At 35.3% G+C, this 14,493-nt stretch overlaps 1 long non-coding RNA gene and 1 pseudogene across 2 annotated transcripts in view; both read left to right on the forward strand.

The window, feature by feature from the left end:
- Positions 1-14,493, forward strand: part of LOC311621527 — a 1,687,340-nt gene that overhangs the window by 273,243 nt on the left and 1,399,604 nt on the right. The window lies entirely within an intron of this gene.
- LOC311621833 (small ribosomal subunit protein uS2-like) lies at positions 2,523-3,417 on the forward strand (annotated as a pseudogene). Its single transcript has one exon. The product of its transcript is annotated as a small ribosomal subunit protein uS2-like (transcript).

Below are 14,493 nucleotides of genomic sequence, written 5' to 3' on the forward strand. Positions count from 1 at the left end.
ATTTTAAAATCTAAATATTAAAAGAATTTTCCCAGAAGTTCAAATAGTAGCAAAAGATGCCATTCCATGCCCACAGTTCATACACATTGCAGGATAACTTGACTAAAATGATTTGAAGAATCTGGACATGCTCAGTTCCCTTTAAAACCTATGGAATACTACACTGCTGTTAAAAAAAAGGAATTCTTACCATTTGCAATAGCATGGATGGAACTGGAAAGCATTATGCTAAGTGAAATAAGCCAGTCAGTGAAAGAAAAATACCACATGATCTTACTCATTTGTGGAATATAAAGAACATTATAAATTGGTGAATAAAAATAGATACAGAGGCAAAGAAGCATCAAACAGACTGTCGAACTACAGCAGGAAGGCTGGAGAAGGTTGGGTGTGGGGGAGAGGTAAGAGATCAACCAAAGGACTTATATGCCTGCAGATAAGCATAACCAATGGACGCAAGACATTGAGGGCATGTGCTGGGGATTAGGAGAAGCTGAGAGAAAGTCAATGGGGAAAACAAGGATACATATGTATTACTATTTCTAATACTGTAAACAATAAAATTATACATATATATATTAAGAAATCCATTAAATAGTAAATATATATATATATATGTGTGTGTGTGTGTATGTATATATATATATATAACAAACCTACTAGTATATTCCACTATCCCTTTCAGTTCCAAAAGCATTCTGTTGTTTACATCTGTGATTTGCTTTAACCTAAAACCAATAGTTAATTCATGTGAGAAATAAAGAAAACACAAAGTGATCAACACTTAGAGCGGCACCTTGTATAAATATGGGTCTACAATTCCTAAGGCTACAGGCAGAAGCTAATTAGGGGGAAAGTATTTTTTTATTTCTTTGTTTTATAATCTCAGGGGCTTACCCTGTTGTCTGAAGAACATCCAGAACTGGATAAGAGTATGTATGAAGCCCCGGTACTTGGGATAGAGTTTGGAAGCACTCTTGCTACAAGGTAGATAGAGGATACCATGTATAACCCCTAGTGGTTTAAATAATTTGGTTCATGGTTTATCAAGCAAAAATATAAGATGGTTTTATCATTTCCATGCATATGACCCATGGAAATGGTCAGTTTTCAAGGAATAGTCATAGACATCTGTAATGTTCCCTCTTAAAAACACAAAACATTACCTGCATCCTATCACCTCTTCGATAATCAATTTCTGAACATTTTTTTAAAGTTGTGCTGAGTATATGCCACTACATCTACAACTGTACTAGTATTATAACATAGGGTAATTTAATTAAAGTGTTTGTTCAAGCTAGACTTAATTTATGAGCCTCAATAGGTCACCTCCTTTATTTACTGAGCAATATATAACACACACCAAAGCTCTTATAATCCATTACAGAAACTGAAATAAATCACAACTTTTCTATGGAAACTCTGTCAGAGAACCTAATGAAAAACAGAAGTAAAGCTTTTGATCTTATTCCACCTCTTTTTTTCTTTCTTTCTTATTTTCTTAAGAATTTATACTCATCAAAGAAAGAGCTATTGGAGATGTGGCCAGGATCAACTGTTGTGCCTGCCATTTCACACAACCATCATCAAGGTGACTCTGGAGCTTTGAAATAAGAAATACAGAGTTGGCTACCATAACAAAAGTGATTTATCACTTGTCATTTAAGTATTCAATTTAAATGTATCACTATTTGCCCCGGGGAAGTAAATAATATTTTAATAGTTACTACAAAAGCAGTAGTCTTTTGGTCTCAACAGCAGATGCCTCAGGAAGCTAAGCTACTTTCCCGCCTCTCAGCATTTTCACTTAGCTCTCAGCCCCTGACTTCTCTCTTGCCAACATGAATGAACAGATTTTCTTTCACTAGAGAGTCTTCTTAGCATGCCTAAAATCATAGTGGCCTCAATCAATGGAGTCAAGCTGCTGATGTAGATACAAGTAAGAGGATTATATATTATGAAAAATGCAAGTCCGTAGTTGACTGTGAAACTCTCATTCTATAGAAAAGGAGCTGTCTGGAAAATGTCATCAGATATTTTCCTACCCTTAGATTTGTCTTTAAGGGGAAGTAGAAGCAGTCTTAATAGAAGACATGATAATCATACACAGTTCTAGGGATGTTTTGTTAAAAAAAAAATAGGATTTTCCCATTGAATGGTTAATCCTTGTCTAAATCAGTTGACCATAGACATACTGTTTTTTGGGGGGTTTTTTTTGGTTGTTTTTTTTCTGGAATCTCAGTTCTACTTCATTGATCTTAAGTCTGTCCTTATAACAGTACAATATGTTGATTACTTTTACTTTGTAATAAGTTCAAAATCAGGACAGCTGGGTTCTTCAACTGTTTTCTTTTTTTTACGTGTGTGTGTGTGTGTGTGTGTGTGTGTGTGTGTGGCTATTTAGGGACCATTAAAATTTCATATGAATTTTAAAATCAGCTTATCCTTTCCAAGCTACCCAGGGAGGGCTCCATACAGCATTGTTTTCGGTTCCCAAGTAACTTAAAGGGAAACTTTTCACAATGTCCGGAGCCCTTGATGTCCTGCAAATGAAGGAGGAGGGTGTCCTCAAATTCCTTGCAGCAGGAACCAAACCACTTAGGTGGCACCAACCTTGACTTCCAAATGGCACAGTGCATCTACAAAAGGAAAAGTGATGGCATCTGCACCATCGATCTGACGAGAACCTGGGAGAAGCTTCTGCTGGCAGCTCAGGCCATTGTTGCCCTGGAAAACCCAGCTGATGCCAGTGTCATAGCATCCAGGAATCCTGGCCAGCGAGCTGTGCTGAAGTATGCTGCTGCCACTGGAGCCACTCCTATTGCCGGCTGCTTCACCCCTGGAACCTTCACCAACCAGATCCAGGCAGCTTTCCGGGAGCCAAGACTTCTGGCGGTGACTGACCCCAGGGCTGCCCACCAGCCTCTCACAGAGGTGTCTTATGCTAACCTGCCCACCATTGCTCTGTGTAACACAGACTCTCCTCTGCGCTACGTGGACATTGCCATCCCTTGCAACAACAAGGGGGCTCACTCAGTGGGTCTGATGTGGTGGATGCTGGCCCGGGAAGTACTAGGTACGCATGTGTGGCACCATCTCCCAGGAACACCCGTGGGAAGTCATGCCTGATCTGTACTTCTACAGAGATCCCGAAGAGATTGGAAAGGAAGAGCAGGCCGCTGCTGAAAGGCTGTGACCAAGGAGGAGGTTCAGGGTGAACGGACTGCGCCTGCTCCTGAGTTCACTGCTGCGCAGCTTGAGGCCGCAGACTGGTCTGAAGGCGCAGGTGCCCTCTGTGCCCAGTCAGCAGTTTCCTACTGAAGACTGGAGGGCTCAACCTGCCACTGGAGACTGGTCTGCAGCCCCCACTGCTCAGGCTACTGCGTGGGTAACAACCACTGAGTGGTCCTAAGCTGTTCTTCCACAAATTCTAACAGAACGGAAATAAGGTTGAAGGGAAATAAACAGTTAAAAAAAAAATCAGCTTATCAAATTCTATAGATATCGATAGCTATGATTCTGAAAGCAATTGCATTGGATTTGTAGACAAAAGTTTTGTTGCCGTTTTAACAATATTGTCATATGACCCATAAGCTTGGGATACTTTTCCATTTATTTTGAAATTCTTCCATTTACTTCAACAATGTTTTGTGATATTAAAATATAATGTTTTTACTTTTTTAATTCTGTATATTCCTAAGCGTTTAGTTTCATTTGATGCTATTTTAAATGGAATTGCTTTCTTAATTTTTTTGCAAATGCTTTATATAATGAAGTAACTCTTCCTTTTTTTTAATAACAGTACTTTTGAGATGTAATTTGCATACTATGCAATTTACCATTTTAAGTGTAATTCAATGTGTTTTAATATATCCACAGAGCAGTTTTTGCATATTTCTTTGCAAATTTATAGAAATACAATTCACTGTTGCATATTGATTTATATACTACATTTTTCTTATATTCATTTAGTATTTTTAATAATTTTTTGTGGGTTCCTTAGGATTGTCTATATGCAAGATAAAACAGTGTTATCTTCTAGTAGAGATAGTTTTACTTTTTTCTTTCCAAAATGGATACCTTGTATTTCTTTTCTCTTTTTTTTTTCTTCCCTAATTGCCTTGACTAGAACCTCTAGACATCCATGTGTTTTTGTTTGTTTATTTCCTGATCTTTGAAAATATCTAGTCTTTGATTATTGCTATGACTTTAGCTGTGACATTTTCATAGAGGTATCCCTTGAAGCACAAAGGTTTTTAACTATGATCAAATTTAATTTATGTGGTTAAGAAAGTTATATGCTTATTTGTTGAAAGTTTTTATCATGAAAGTGAGTTGGATTTTTTCCAATGAGTTTTTTGTGTTTATTCAGCTTGTTATGTGATTTTTGTTTTTTTCTTGTATTGAAATTGTTTATTACATGTTAAATCAAGCTTACAGTCCAAGGATGAATCCCACTTAGTCATAATGTATAGCTAGTTTTATATGTTACGGGATTCAATTTCCTAGAATTTTGCTGAAGATTTTGATGTCCATATTTCTGGATATTGGTCTGAGAATTTCTTTTCTGTGACATGTTTGTCTTTCTTTTCTTTCTTTTTCTTTTCTCTTTTATTTTATCTTCTTTTCTTTTTTAAATTAATAATTACTGACTGACCTCAAAGAATGAATTGAGAAGTGTTTCCTCCTTCTAATTTTTGGAAGAGTTTTTGGAAAAAATTGGCATTACATTTTATTTAAATGTTTGATAGAAATATTTGTGATGTCATCTGGACCTATTCTTTAATTTGTGGGTTTTTTAAACTACTATATAATTTATTTTCTTGTTATAAGTATATTCAGTTTGTCTCTTTATTCTTAAATCAGTTTTGTTAGTTCATGTTTCTAGGAATTTGACCATTTGATCTGTCATCTAATTTATTGTTATATACTTGTGTTTAATATCCCTTTATAATTTTCTATAAGTCTTAGGGACTTTTACTTTCATTCCTAATCATTGTTTTAAATCAAGAATTTATACTGATTCACATTAAAAGATTCTTCTACATCTATAGAAATAAGCATGTGTGTTTTTTCCTCCTTTTTCTCTTTTAATTAATTTATAATACATTTATAAATTCAAGAATAACAAACCAGCTTTTAGTCCTAGGATAAAGACAAATTAATGGTATTTTATATTATAATATTTTATTAGATTTTGTATACTGATTTTTTTTTCTATGTATCTGTAGGTGAAATAGGCCTGTAATTCTTTTCTTTTTTTTGTTCCATTCTCAGTGTTATACTTTTCATTGAACGAATTGCAGGGAACTCTATCTTTCTACTCTGAGAGAACTCGTAGACAAATGATATAAGGTCTAGAAAATGTGTAGAATATCAATATAAATTCCTCTGTGGGGCAGCTTTACTTATGTAGAGGATTTTAGCAAGATGTCAGTGGTCCCATAAAGACCCTTCCTCCTTGACTGCTCTTGAAATGTAACTATCATAAAACTGAGGAAGTAGCTACCAAATTTAATGAGGTATTAGATACATTTTTTTTTTAATTGCCAACTACCTTGAGAGTGAATTGTCAAATATCAGAGTCGACCTTTTGGTTTTAATTCTCTCCAGGATTTGGCCCTTCAAGACCTCTTCTCCCAATCAACTTACCTTTGTTATCAGAGAAATGTATAGATGGCCTTTCTCTGTTGCTAATGGGAGCGACATTTTTGGGGGGCCACTGGAGTAAGCATTTCCAGGGGCCCCCATGTGAGGATGAAATGTAGTAGAAAGCATTTTTTTTTGGCATGAAATTATATTCTTGGGTTTGCAAAGTCCTACTTCCTGTAATCCAGTCCCAGAAGGAGATTCAGCAGAGCTAGAAGCAAAGCCAGCATCCAAAGTTTCTGTTCCAAGGTGGAGCTGGGTCTGGTTCAGCATTAGGCTCCTTGTAGTCCATTGGTTCATGTATGTGGGGTCCACATGGCGAATTCAGGTGCATGAGATTCCTGCAAGCCAGGAGTGAATTACAAGAGAGCTAAGAGGAAGGGAAGATAACTCCTGTTTTTAGAAGGTTATATATTTTGAATCTTCCCACACTTGCAATGGCCACACCTACTCTGATAAATGACTTGTTCGCAGGTGTGACTGAAAGCCAAGTATCTTCCCTGTGTCACCCAGACTTTATTGGGCATGCATCCATTCTTCCCCTGTCCAGTCCCTTTCCCCAGACCAGAAGCTTTGCAGCTAGCTGCACAGATGAATGACCATAATGTTTGACCTTCCCCTTGCTCCTTTCTTCTTTAATTAATAACAGGGTTAATTGCAATATTAGCACTTTCACTGGGGTATTTATAAAAGCCAATTTTTTGTGTGACTCTGGGCTGAATAATTGCTCTAAATCAAGTTAATTTGCCATTTCCAGAAGCACAATATACTAAAGATTTGTGTGTGTGTGTGTGTGTGTGTGTGTGTGTGTGCGTGTTTGTTAATTTTCACATATATGAATATATAACTCATAGTTTTTTTGTTTTGTTTTTTTATTTTAAGTTTTTGTTTGTTTTTTATCCTCACCTGAGGATATTTTTCCATTGATTTTTGGAATAGAAGAGAGAGGGAAAGACAATGAGAAATATTAATGTCAGAGAAATACATGGATTGGTTGCCTCCTGCACCCCCTTCGCCTGACCAGGGAGGAGCCTGCAACCTAGGTATGTGCCCTTGACTGGAATCAGACCCAGGACCCTTTGGCCCACAGGCCAATGCTCTATCCAATGAGCATAACTGGTTAGGGCTAATACATAATTTTATTGTTAATTTGTACCCTAAAATTATGTCCCAATGATTATAATTTATATTCTTTGAGGCTTTATTTATGTTCACATACATGATAATGTTTTTTGAAATATTTTATATTTGCCTCTATTAGAATGTTGAGTATAGTGAAACTTGCTTAAGTATTTATATGTTTTATATACTTTCCACTTTGGGAGAAGGGTGTCAAATGACCTTATTAAGGATATGTTTTTATTTTGCTGTCAATAGACTATTTTTTAGCTGAGCATTTATGTCCAGATGGCTACCGAGGTGGTAAAAATGATGAGAGAGAGAAAGCAAGAGAGAGAGAGAGAGGGAGGGAGGGAGGGAGGGAGGGAGGGAGGGAGGGAGGGAGGGAGGGAGAGAGAGAGAGAGAGAGAGAGAGAGAGAGAGAGAGAGAGAGAGAATTAACCTTTTACTAATAGCCCCAGCAATGTTTCTGGGGATCACTATGATCAGCTGCATTTATTCTAAATGTTTCTCTCTAAGTCCATGTCTACGTCAGGGAAATCGGATGCACTGGTATTCTTTTTCCTTCCAAGAGCAGAATTGAGAAGGGAGTGGGAACCGAAAATTGGTTGGGGGGAGTGTGTTTTCCAGAGATTGTATTCATAAACTATATGCTTACATATTTGTTGTTGTCTTTTTGAAAAATAAATGTGTGCATAATTTATTTTCTTTAATAAATATTAATTATTTGAACTCATTTGCAGAGTTGTAGAAATGAGAATAAATTCAGACAACCAATAAATATGAGCAATAGACTATCTCAAATGTGGAATATTTTTCACTTTTTTAATTAAAATGCTGCCATGAATGAAGTTTCTGCTACACTGCTCCTCTATGGGAGACATATTATTATTCCAGTTAAAAATGCTATGTAAAGAGATAGTGTTTGGGTTCTTTTCTTGTTAACTATGCAGGTGAGCCAGAATGGAAATACATTTTCCTTTCAATCTGACTAAAATAAACAGTACAGCCCATCTACTTTTTAATTTGTTAAGTAAATGTTATTTTATAGCACCACTGATAGAGCTTGCACTTTTGCACCCGAGAATCCTGATTAAAAGCACCCAGTCTTTTTCCCCAAGATTAACATCTGCCTTTATTATTATTGTATCTTTTGTGTTTTCACCTCAAACTATAGCCTTCATCACCTTCATAACGTTTCAATAGTTCTTTATATATATAAAAAATCAATATATATATATATATATATATATATATATATACATATATATATATATATATTGATTTTTTACAGAGAGGAAGAAAGAGGGACAAAGAGCTAGAACCATAGATGAGAGAGAAACATCGACCAGCTGCCTCCTGCACACCCCCCACTGGGGATGTGCCCACAACCAATGTACATGCCCTTGGCTGGAATCGAACCTAGGACCCCTCAGTCCGCAGGCTGATGCTCTATCCACTGAGCCAAACCGGTTTTGGCTCTTTGTTAGTTCTTAATGAGTAAATCAGAATTGCATTAGAGAATTTAAGCAGTGATAAACTATAACTCATGACTTAATATGAAAATACTTAAAACAGGTCATTGTGCTAAAAAGCTTTAATATTAAACACTGAGAAGTCATTTCAATTTATTTAAATAAGAACAAACTGGAGAATTTACATTACATTTCCTCATTTTATTTACATTTAAACATCTCATTTTCTGATACATTTTTCATTTTTAAAAGTTATATTATTTTTATTTATTGATTTTAAAGAGGAAGGATGGAAGAGAGAGAGAGAGACAGAGAGAGAGAGAGAGAGAGAGAGAGAGAGAGAGAGAGAGAGAGAGAGAGAGAGATCCATCCATCCACAGCTATCCATTGACTCCCATACATGCCTGATGGGATCAAACCTACAACCTAGGTATGTGCTCTTCTGGGGAATCGATCAGCAACTTTTTGGTGTGCAGGATGGCACTCCAACTGAGCCACACCAGCCAGTGTTATAGTTACTTTCTTATCTTCATTTTATTTTCCAGTTACACTTCTGTATTTATGTTTTCACCAATGCTGCTATACAGTAAACAGTAGATTCTATAGCTATTGTTAATGCTTCCTTCCACTTAAATTTATATCTATCAGGTTTCCACTCTATTAACTGACCCCACAAATGTCTCTACTGCCTCCATGTTGCTTTCTTTACTTGCTCGTCCTGATCTTTTTCACCTCTTGGCAGTATTTGCTATGGTTCCTTATCTTTTCCTCCCTGGCACAGTGTTCTCTTGGTTTCTATGTGAGAACACACAGTCCCTTAGTTCTACTCTACTTATGTTTTCAGTCTTTTCCTCCTTCTGTTTTTGACTTTTTAATATAGAAAAGCCATGGGATCTATCTTTGATCTTATTTGTTTTATCTTTACTGTCTTATTGATGATTTCATCTAGTACAGTGACTTTAAATATCATATTTAAGCCAAGGACTTGAAATTCACATTCCTAGCCCAAAACTGTCTTACAAACTCCACACATGTTTTTAAGTGGTTACTCATTACTGCTACTTGAATATCTAAAAGACATTCTTAGTTAAACATGAACAAAACTGCTTTTATCTCCAAAATGTACTTCACCCATAGTTGTTTTTGTTTGTCTGTTATTAATTAATTAATTAATTAATTTATTTATTTATTTATTTTCATGGAAATGCCATCTTTATAATATCAGGTCAAAGAACTTATGTAACTTCCTCCTTCATATATTATAGAGAGCCAATAGGAAATAACATTAATTTCAAAATATATCCAGAAATGAACTTTGTCCAAGCCACAGCCATTTTTTTCTGTATTACTATGGCAATGGCTTCCGAATAGTTCTCCCTACCACTATCCTAAGCCCAATAGTCCATCCTCCACAAAAGAGAACTACAGGGATCCTCTTAAAACACAAGTGAGTTCATCACTCAAAATGTGTCAATGGCTTTATTTTTTTCAGAATGAAAGCCACAGCCCTTACATTGGCTTGTCAGATTCTGCACAATCTTGTCATCTATTGCCTTCCGGGTTGTTTTTCTCACTCTTCTTTCTCTGCTCTAACCACACTGGTATCTTTATAGATCCTTGGCTATGCTAGTTGTTCTGCTTCTGACTTCTTTGCTTCTAGTCAGTATTCTGGCTAAAAGAGTCTTGTTCCAGGTGTGTCCATACTTAGTTGAAGCACCTCCTTTAGATTTCTAAGTTTTATCTTTCCATTTTGGTTACATACATCTCTCAATTTCTCTATATTTTGTTTAGTATTTTTTCCTAGATCAAACATACAATAGTCTTCTTTCTTTTATTATTTGATTTTTTTAATTGTCTGTCTTCTGTCCTTCTATACTCTTAATGCATATTCCACATGTATAGGGATCATCATTATTTTCATTTATCCTAGTACATCATGTATATTTGCAAGATATTTATTAAATGCCAGAATTCTCTACATAAATGGTAGATAACATAAAGCAATTGGGTGACCACTGATTATTTTTTTATATTTCATTTGCTGTGGATATTAATAAAAATAAGTTTAGTAAGAATACTATATTTTATTTAACTATACAGTAACAGAAAATGTAATTGATAGATAATGCAATGGTTTTTATATAATAGGATTTGGGTTCCATTTCAATTCTACCAATACTAGAGGCCTGGTACATGAAAATCCATGCACTGGAGGAGTGGTCCATCAGCCCAGCTTTTTCCCTCTCACAGCCTGGGTGCCCTCAGGGGTGGGAGGTAACCTGGCTATCAGGGAAAGGCTATGCCCCCATCACACTTTTGTTGCTGTCACTGTTGGCAGCACAAGCCTCAGCTGACCCTAGTGACCTAAGCCTTGGGCGGCCCTAAGTGGCTTGGCAGCTGCCATATGAAGTTTGCCTGTGCCTTTGGCCAGCCCTGGGTGACTGGGTGGCTGAGGAGACTGGGCTCCACCATCTTTGAGGGCATTGAAGTTATTTAGCATATTCCCTCCTTACTGGCTGTGGGTGCTGCCATCTTTGTGAGGGTGCGACAGTCAATTAGTATATGCCCTCTTTATTAGATAAGATGTATGAAATTTGGGTAAATATATTAAAGTCACACTCACAAAAATTATATTTATGGCATATCTGAGTTTTGTTAAATTTTTAAATATATTTTATTGATTTTTTTATAGAGAGGAAGGGAGAGGGTTAGAGAGCTAGAAACATCAATGAGAGAGCAACATTGACCAGCTGCCTCTTGTACACCCCCTACTGGGGATGCACCCACAACCAAGGTACATGCCCTTGACCAGATGGAACCTGGGACCTTTCAGTCTGCAGGCTGGCACTCTATCCACTGAGCCAAACCGGTTAGGGTGGCATATCTAATTTTTACAATTTTGAGATTGATGATATGATTTCCAAAGATACAGCTAAGGAATACAAACAAACCTGAACAAGAGTGAAAAAGTGTATGTTTGTACATTGATTGTTAGTTTATTTGGGGCACATAAACAACTGCCATGCAGTAGTTCAGTGAAAGCTCTGGAATTGTCAGATTACATGGTCTTCGAAGTTCTACTCCTCAGATGAAGTGTCCTGCAGCTTGTTCCTAATCTTTAAATTCCCCAATCCTTTTTCTGTAAAATTGGGTCTGCATAGTCCCTTGGACTTAATGGTAGGATTAAATAAGATAAAGCTATTATGCCATGTAGACATATGCCCCTCATATAGTAAGCATTAAATAAATGTGTTTGTGTTTTTAATTATGGAGGAGAGAAAAAAATTTTGGATAAAATTATAATACCCACTGTGTTGAAATTTCATGTTTGAAGATACTTTGTGAATGTCCAGGCTGTACAGTTGTACCCTGTTTCCCCGAAAATAAGATAGTGTCTTATATTAATTTTTGCTCCCAAAGATGTGCTAGGTCTTATTTTCAGGGGAAGAATATGGTACACATTTATTATTAAATGAAAATAAAGGAAATATATTACCTGTATACGGTATGGTAGTACAGTAGTTGTCAACACAAACCAGACAAACTGTGAATCCTACAGTATCAAGAATTTACTCATTTATTCCATGACAATCATGTCATCATCTTCTGGAACATCATCATAACAATCCAATTCCTGAATTTCCTGGTGAATTTCTTGTGACTCCATTTCTTTCAGAATCAGTGGACCAAATCTCTTATGTTTAGCCTAGAGGGGCCTTATTTTCAGGGGGATGCCTTATATTTCACTCAGAAGTAAACCTGTAAGCAGGTCTTATTTTCAGAGGATGTCTTATTTTCGGGGAAATACAGTATTACCCTGTAAGAGTTAAATTAATATCCAATCAAAAGACTATAATAAATAGGAAAAATACAGTGACATCAAATCAGATAAGCATTTACTTTATACATAATAAACTGTACCAAACCAACATTAACTGAACATACTGTAAGCTTTAACATGTAGGTTTTATATATCAATATCCTAAATATAAAATAACTACTTTATCTGACTCCTATTTTAGTAAAACATTATATATTTCATAACACATGCTGAAAAACTGTGTCCTTACCTTTATTTATTGTGTTGCTTTTGAGTGTTTGGAGAGATTTTACAGGATATTGTTTACTATACTTGAGTTACTCTATATGCCTTCTTTAGAATGTAACTCAACATTTCATGCTCAGAAACTTATTTTGAGATGATGTAAATATAACAGTAGAGTTAAAATAGAGATAAGAATAGGGAGATACTGTTCTCCCATCTTTATATAATAGAGAAGATAGTCTTTGAAAATAGTACAGTGATGAGGTTGAAAGGATACACTGGATAGAGAGAAGATGAAGTATTCTGTAATACACAATCCAAGTGAAGTCAATAGAATATAATAAATTATGTGAACTAGGAATATGAAAAGAGACAAGTTAAAAAATGAAGTCTCAATAGATAAGTGCACATTTCACAAACTAAAATTGATACATCAAGTATACTAATTTTTAAAATGTGGAATATTTTTATACAATTTTTTCATGTAAAATCTCATTTTCTGGTTTGTTTTTTTTTATCAATGTAACATTCAGTAGTAATATTTGACCTATATAAACTATTTCCTCAGGATGCTTGGGAAAGGCAGAGACATACATACATATATATATATATATATATATATATATATATATGTTTTAAATATCAGAAGCCAAAATTATTATTTCAAACATCATTAACTACATACTTGGGTCTTCACAAAACATTTACATTTTAAAGTATAAGAAAATTCATTAATGACTACTATTGACAATGCTAGATCTCCTGGTTCATATGTCAATGCTCAACCACTGAGCCATGCCGTCTGGGTAGGATATTTTTCATTAAGATTTTATTGATCTAATTTTTAAAATCTTATTTCTTCCACCTGGATTAATTACTTTTTTTGATGGTGAATTTTCCCAGTTATTTCAAATATTGTCTTTTTGTGGTAATATCCTTGATTCTGTGGGCATGAGAACATCTGTAATTCACTCTGCTATTTCAATGACAGCTCAGATCAGAAGTCAGTAAAATTTTTCTGTAAAGAATGAGATAGTAAGTGTTAGAGGTGTTCTAGACTCTATGATTTCTTTCTCAAGTCTCAACTCTGCCATTAGTATAGGAGAAATTCTATACGCAGAATATAAATGAGTCACATGAATGTATTCTAATAAAATTTTATGTCCAAAACAGGCAGCAAACTACAAGCCATAGTTTGTTGACACCACCTTGGATTTATATAAAATTCTGGATTTACTATTCTTGTTGTTCTATATAGATATTACTACATTATCTTTCTTAACTGGTGATGCATCTGAAAAATATATATTATTTTATCTATTATACTTCTAGGAGGTTTATCCTCTTTTCTCAAAGAAGCTTTAATTTTCTTTTTTTAAAATAATTTCAAATTTCATAATGTGTTTCTGGAGTTGTTTATGTAACTTTTCCAATTTTTGTTTAACATTGGTCTGTCCTATCTGTCCTATTCAGAGCTATATGAGCTCTTTTGATCCATCAATTTGTTTTTAATAATTCCCAGATTTTATTGTTTATTATTTAGATCATTCTGGCTTTCTCGGTCTCTTAAATTATAAGTACTTCTAATCTGTTTTTATCTATTGTCTTTGTACCTCTTGTGTGAGTTTTTGACCCCGAGTTCCAGGATATTCGCATTTTTTTGCTGTTGTATTAATTTATAACGCTGATTCTTTAGTTCAACAATTATGTTTTTATATTTCTAGTATTGTTTGTCAGAATGGAGATATTTACATTTCGGCCTTTTTTTTCTATTAATTCTGCTTTCTCTATGATAATGACTTTCCATCTGTAGATTTTTTTTCATAATATTTATTTCCATATGTGTTACTATTATTTCTTGTGCATTTCTCATTGCTTCCCTATTTGGGGCTCTCTGCTGCTAAAGCTAATTCAATTTACCTTACCCTAATTTGTGCTTTTGTAAGTAAGATTTGAGGTAGTAAGTGCCCGGGACCTCAGAGTAGGCAAAGTCTTCACATGCTGCCTTCAAAACTGGCCATTCCAATCCATATAGTCCCCAGCTTTTCCCAACACGGGCCACCCTTGTGTCCTTCATTAATATCAAATCTGTTCTCCTAGTCTTCTTCATAACTGGGGGTTTCTTTTGTGTGTGGGAAAGGAAGAAAAGAACCCAGGAGATTTTTGTCTGTTTCAATGGTTTTGGAAAACCATCCTGGCTCATAC

The sequence above is a fragment of the Pipistrellus hanaki genome, assembly GCF_964339955.1.
Source record: "Pipistrellus hanaki genome assembly, chromosome: 4".
Classification (NCBI taxonomy): domain Eukaryota; kingdom Metazoa; phylum Chordata; class Mammalia; order Chiroptera; family Vespertilionidae; genus Pipistrellus; species Pipistrellus hanaki.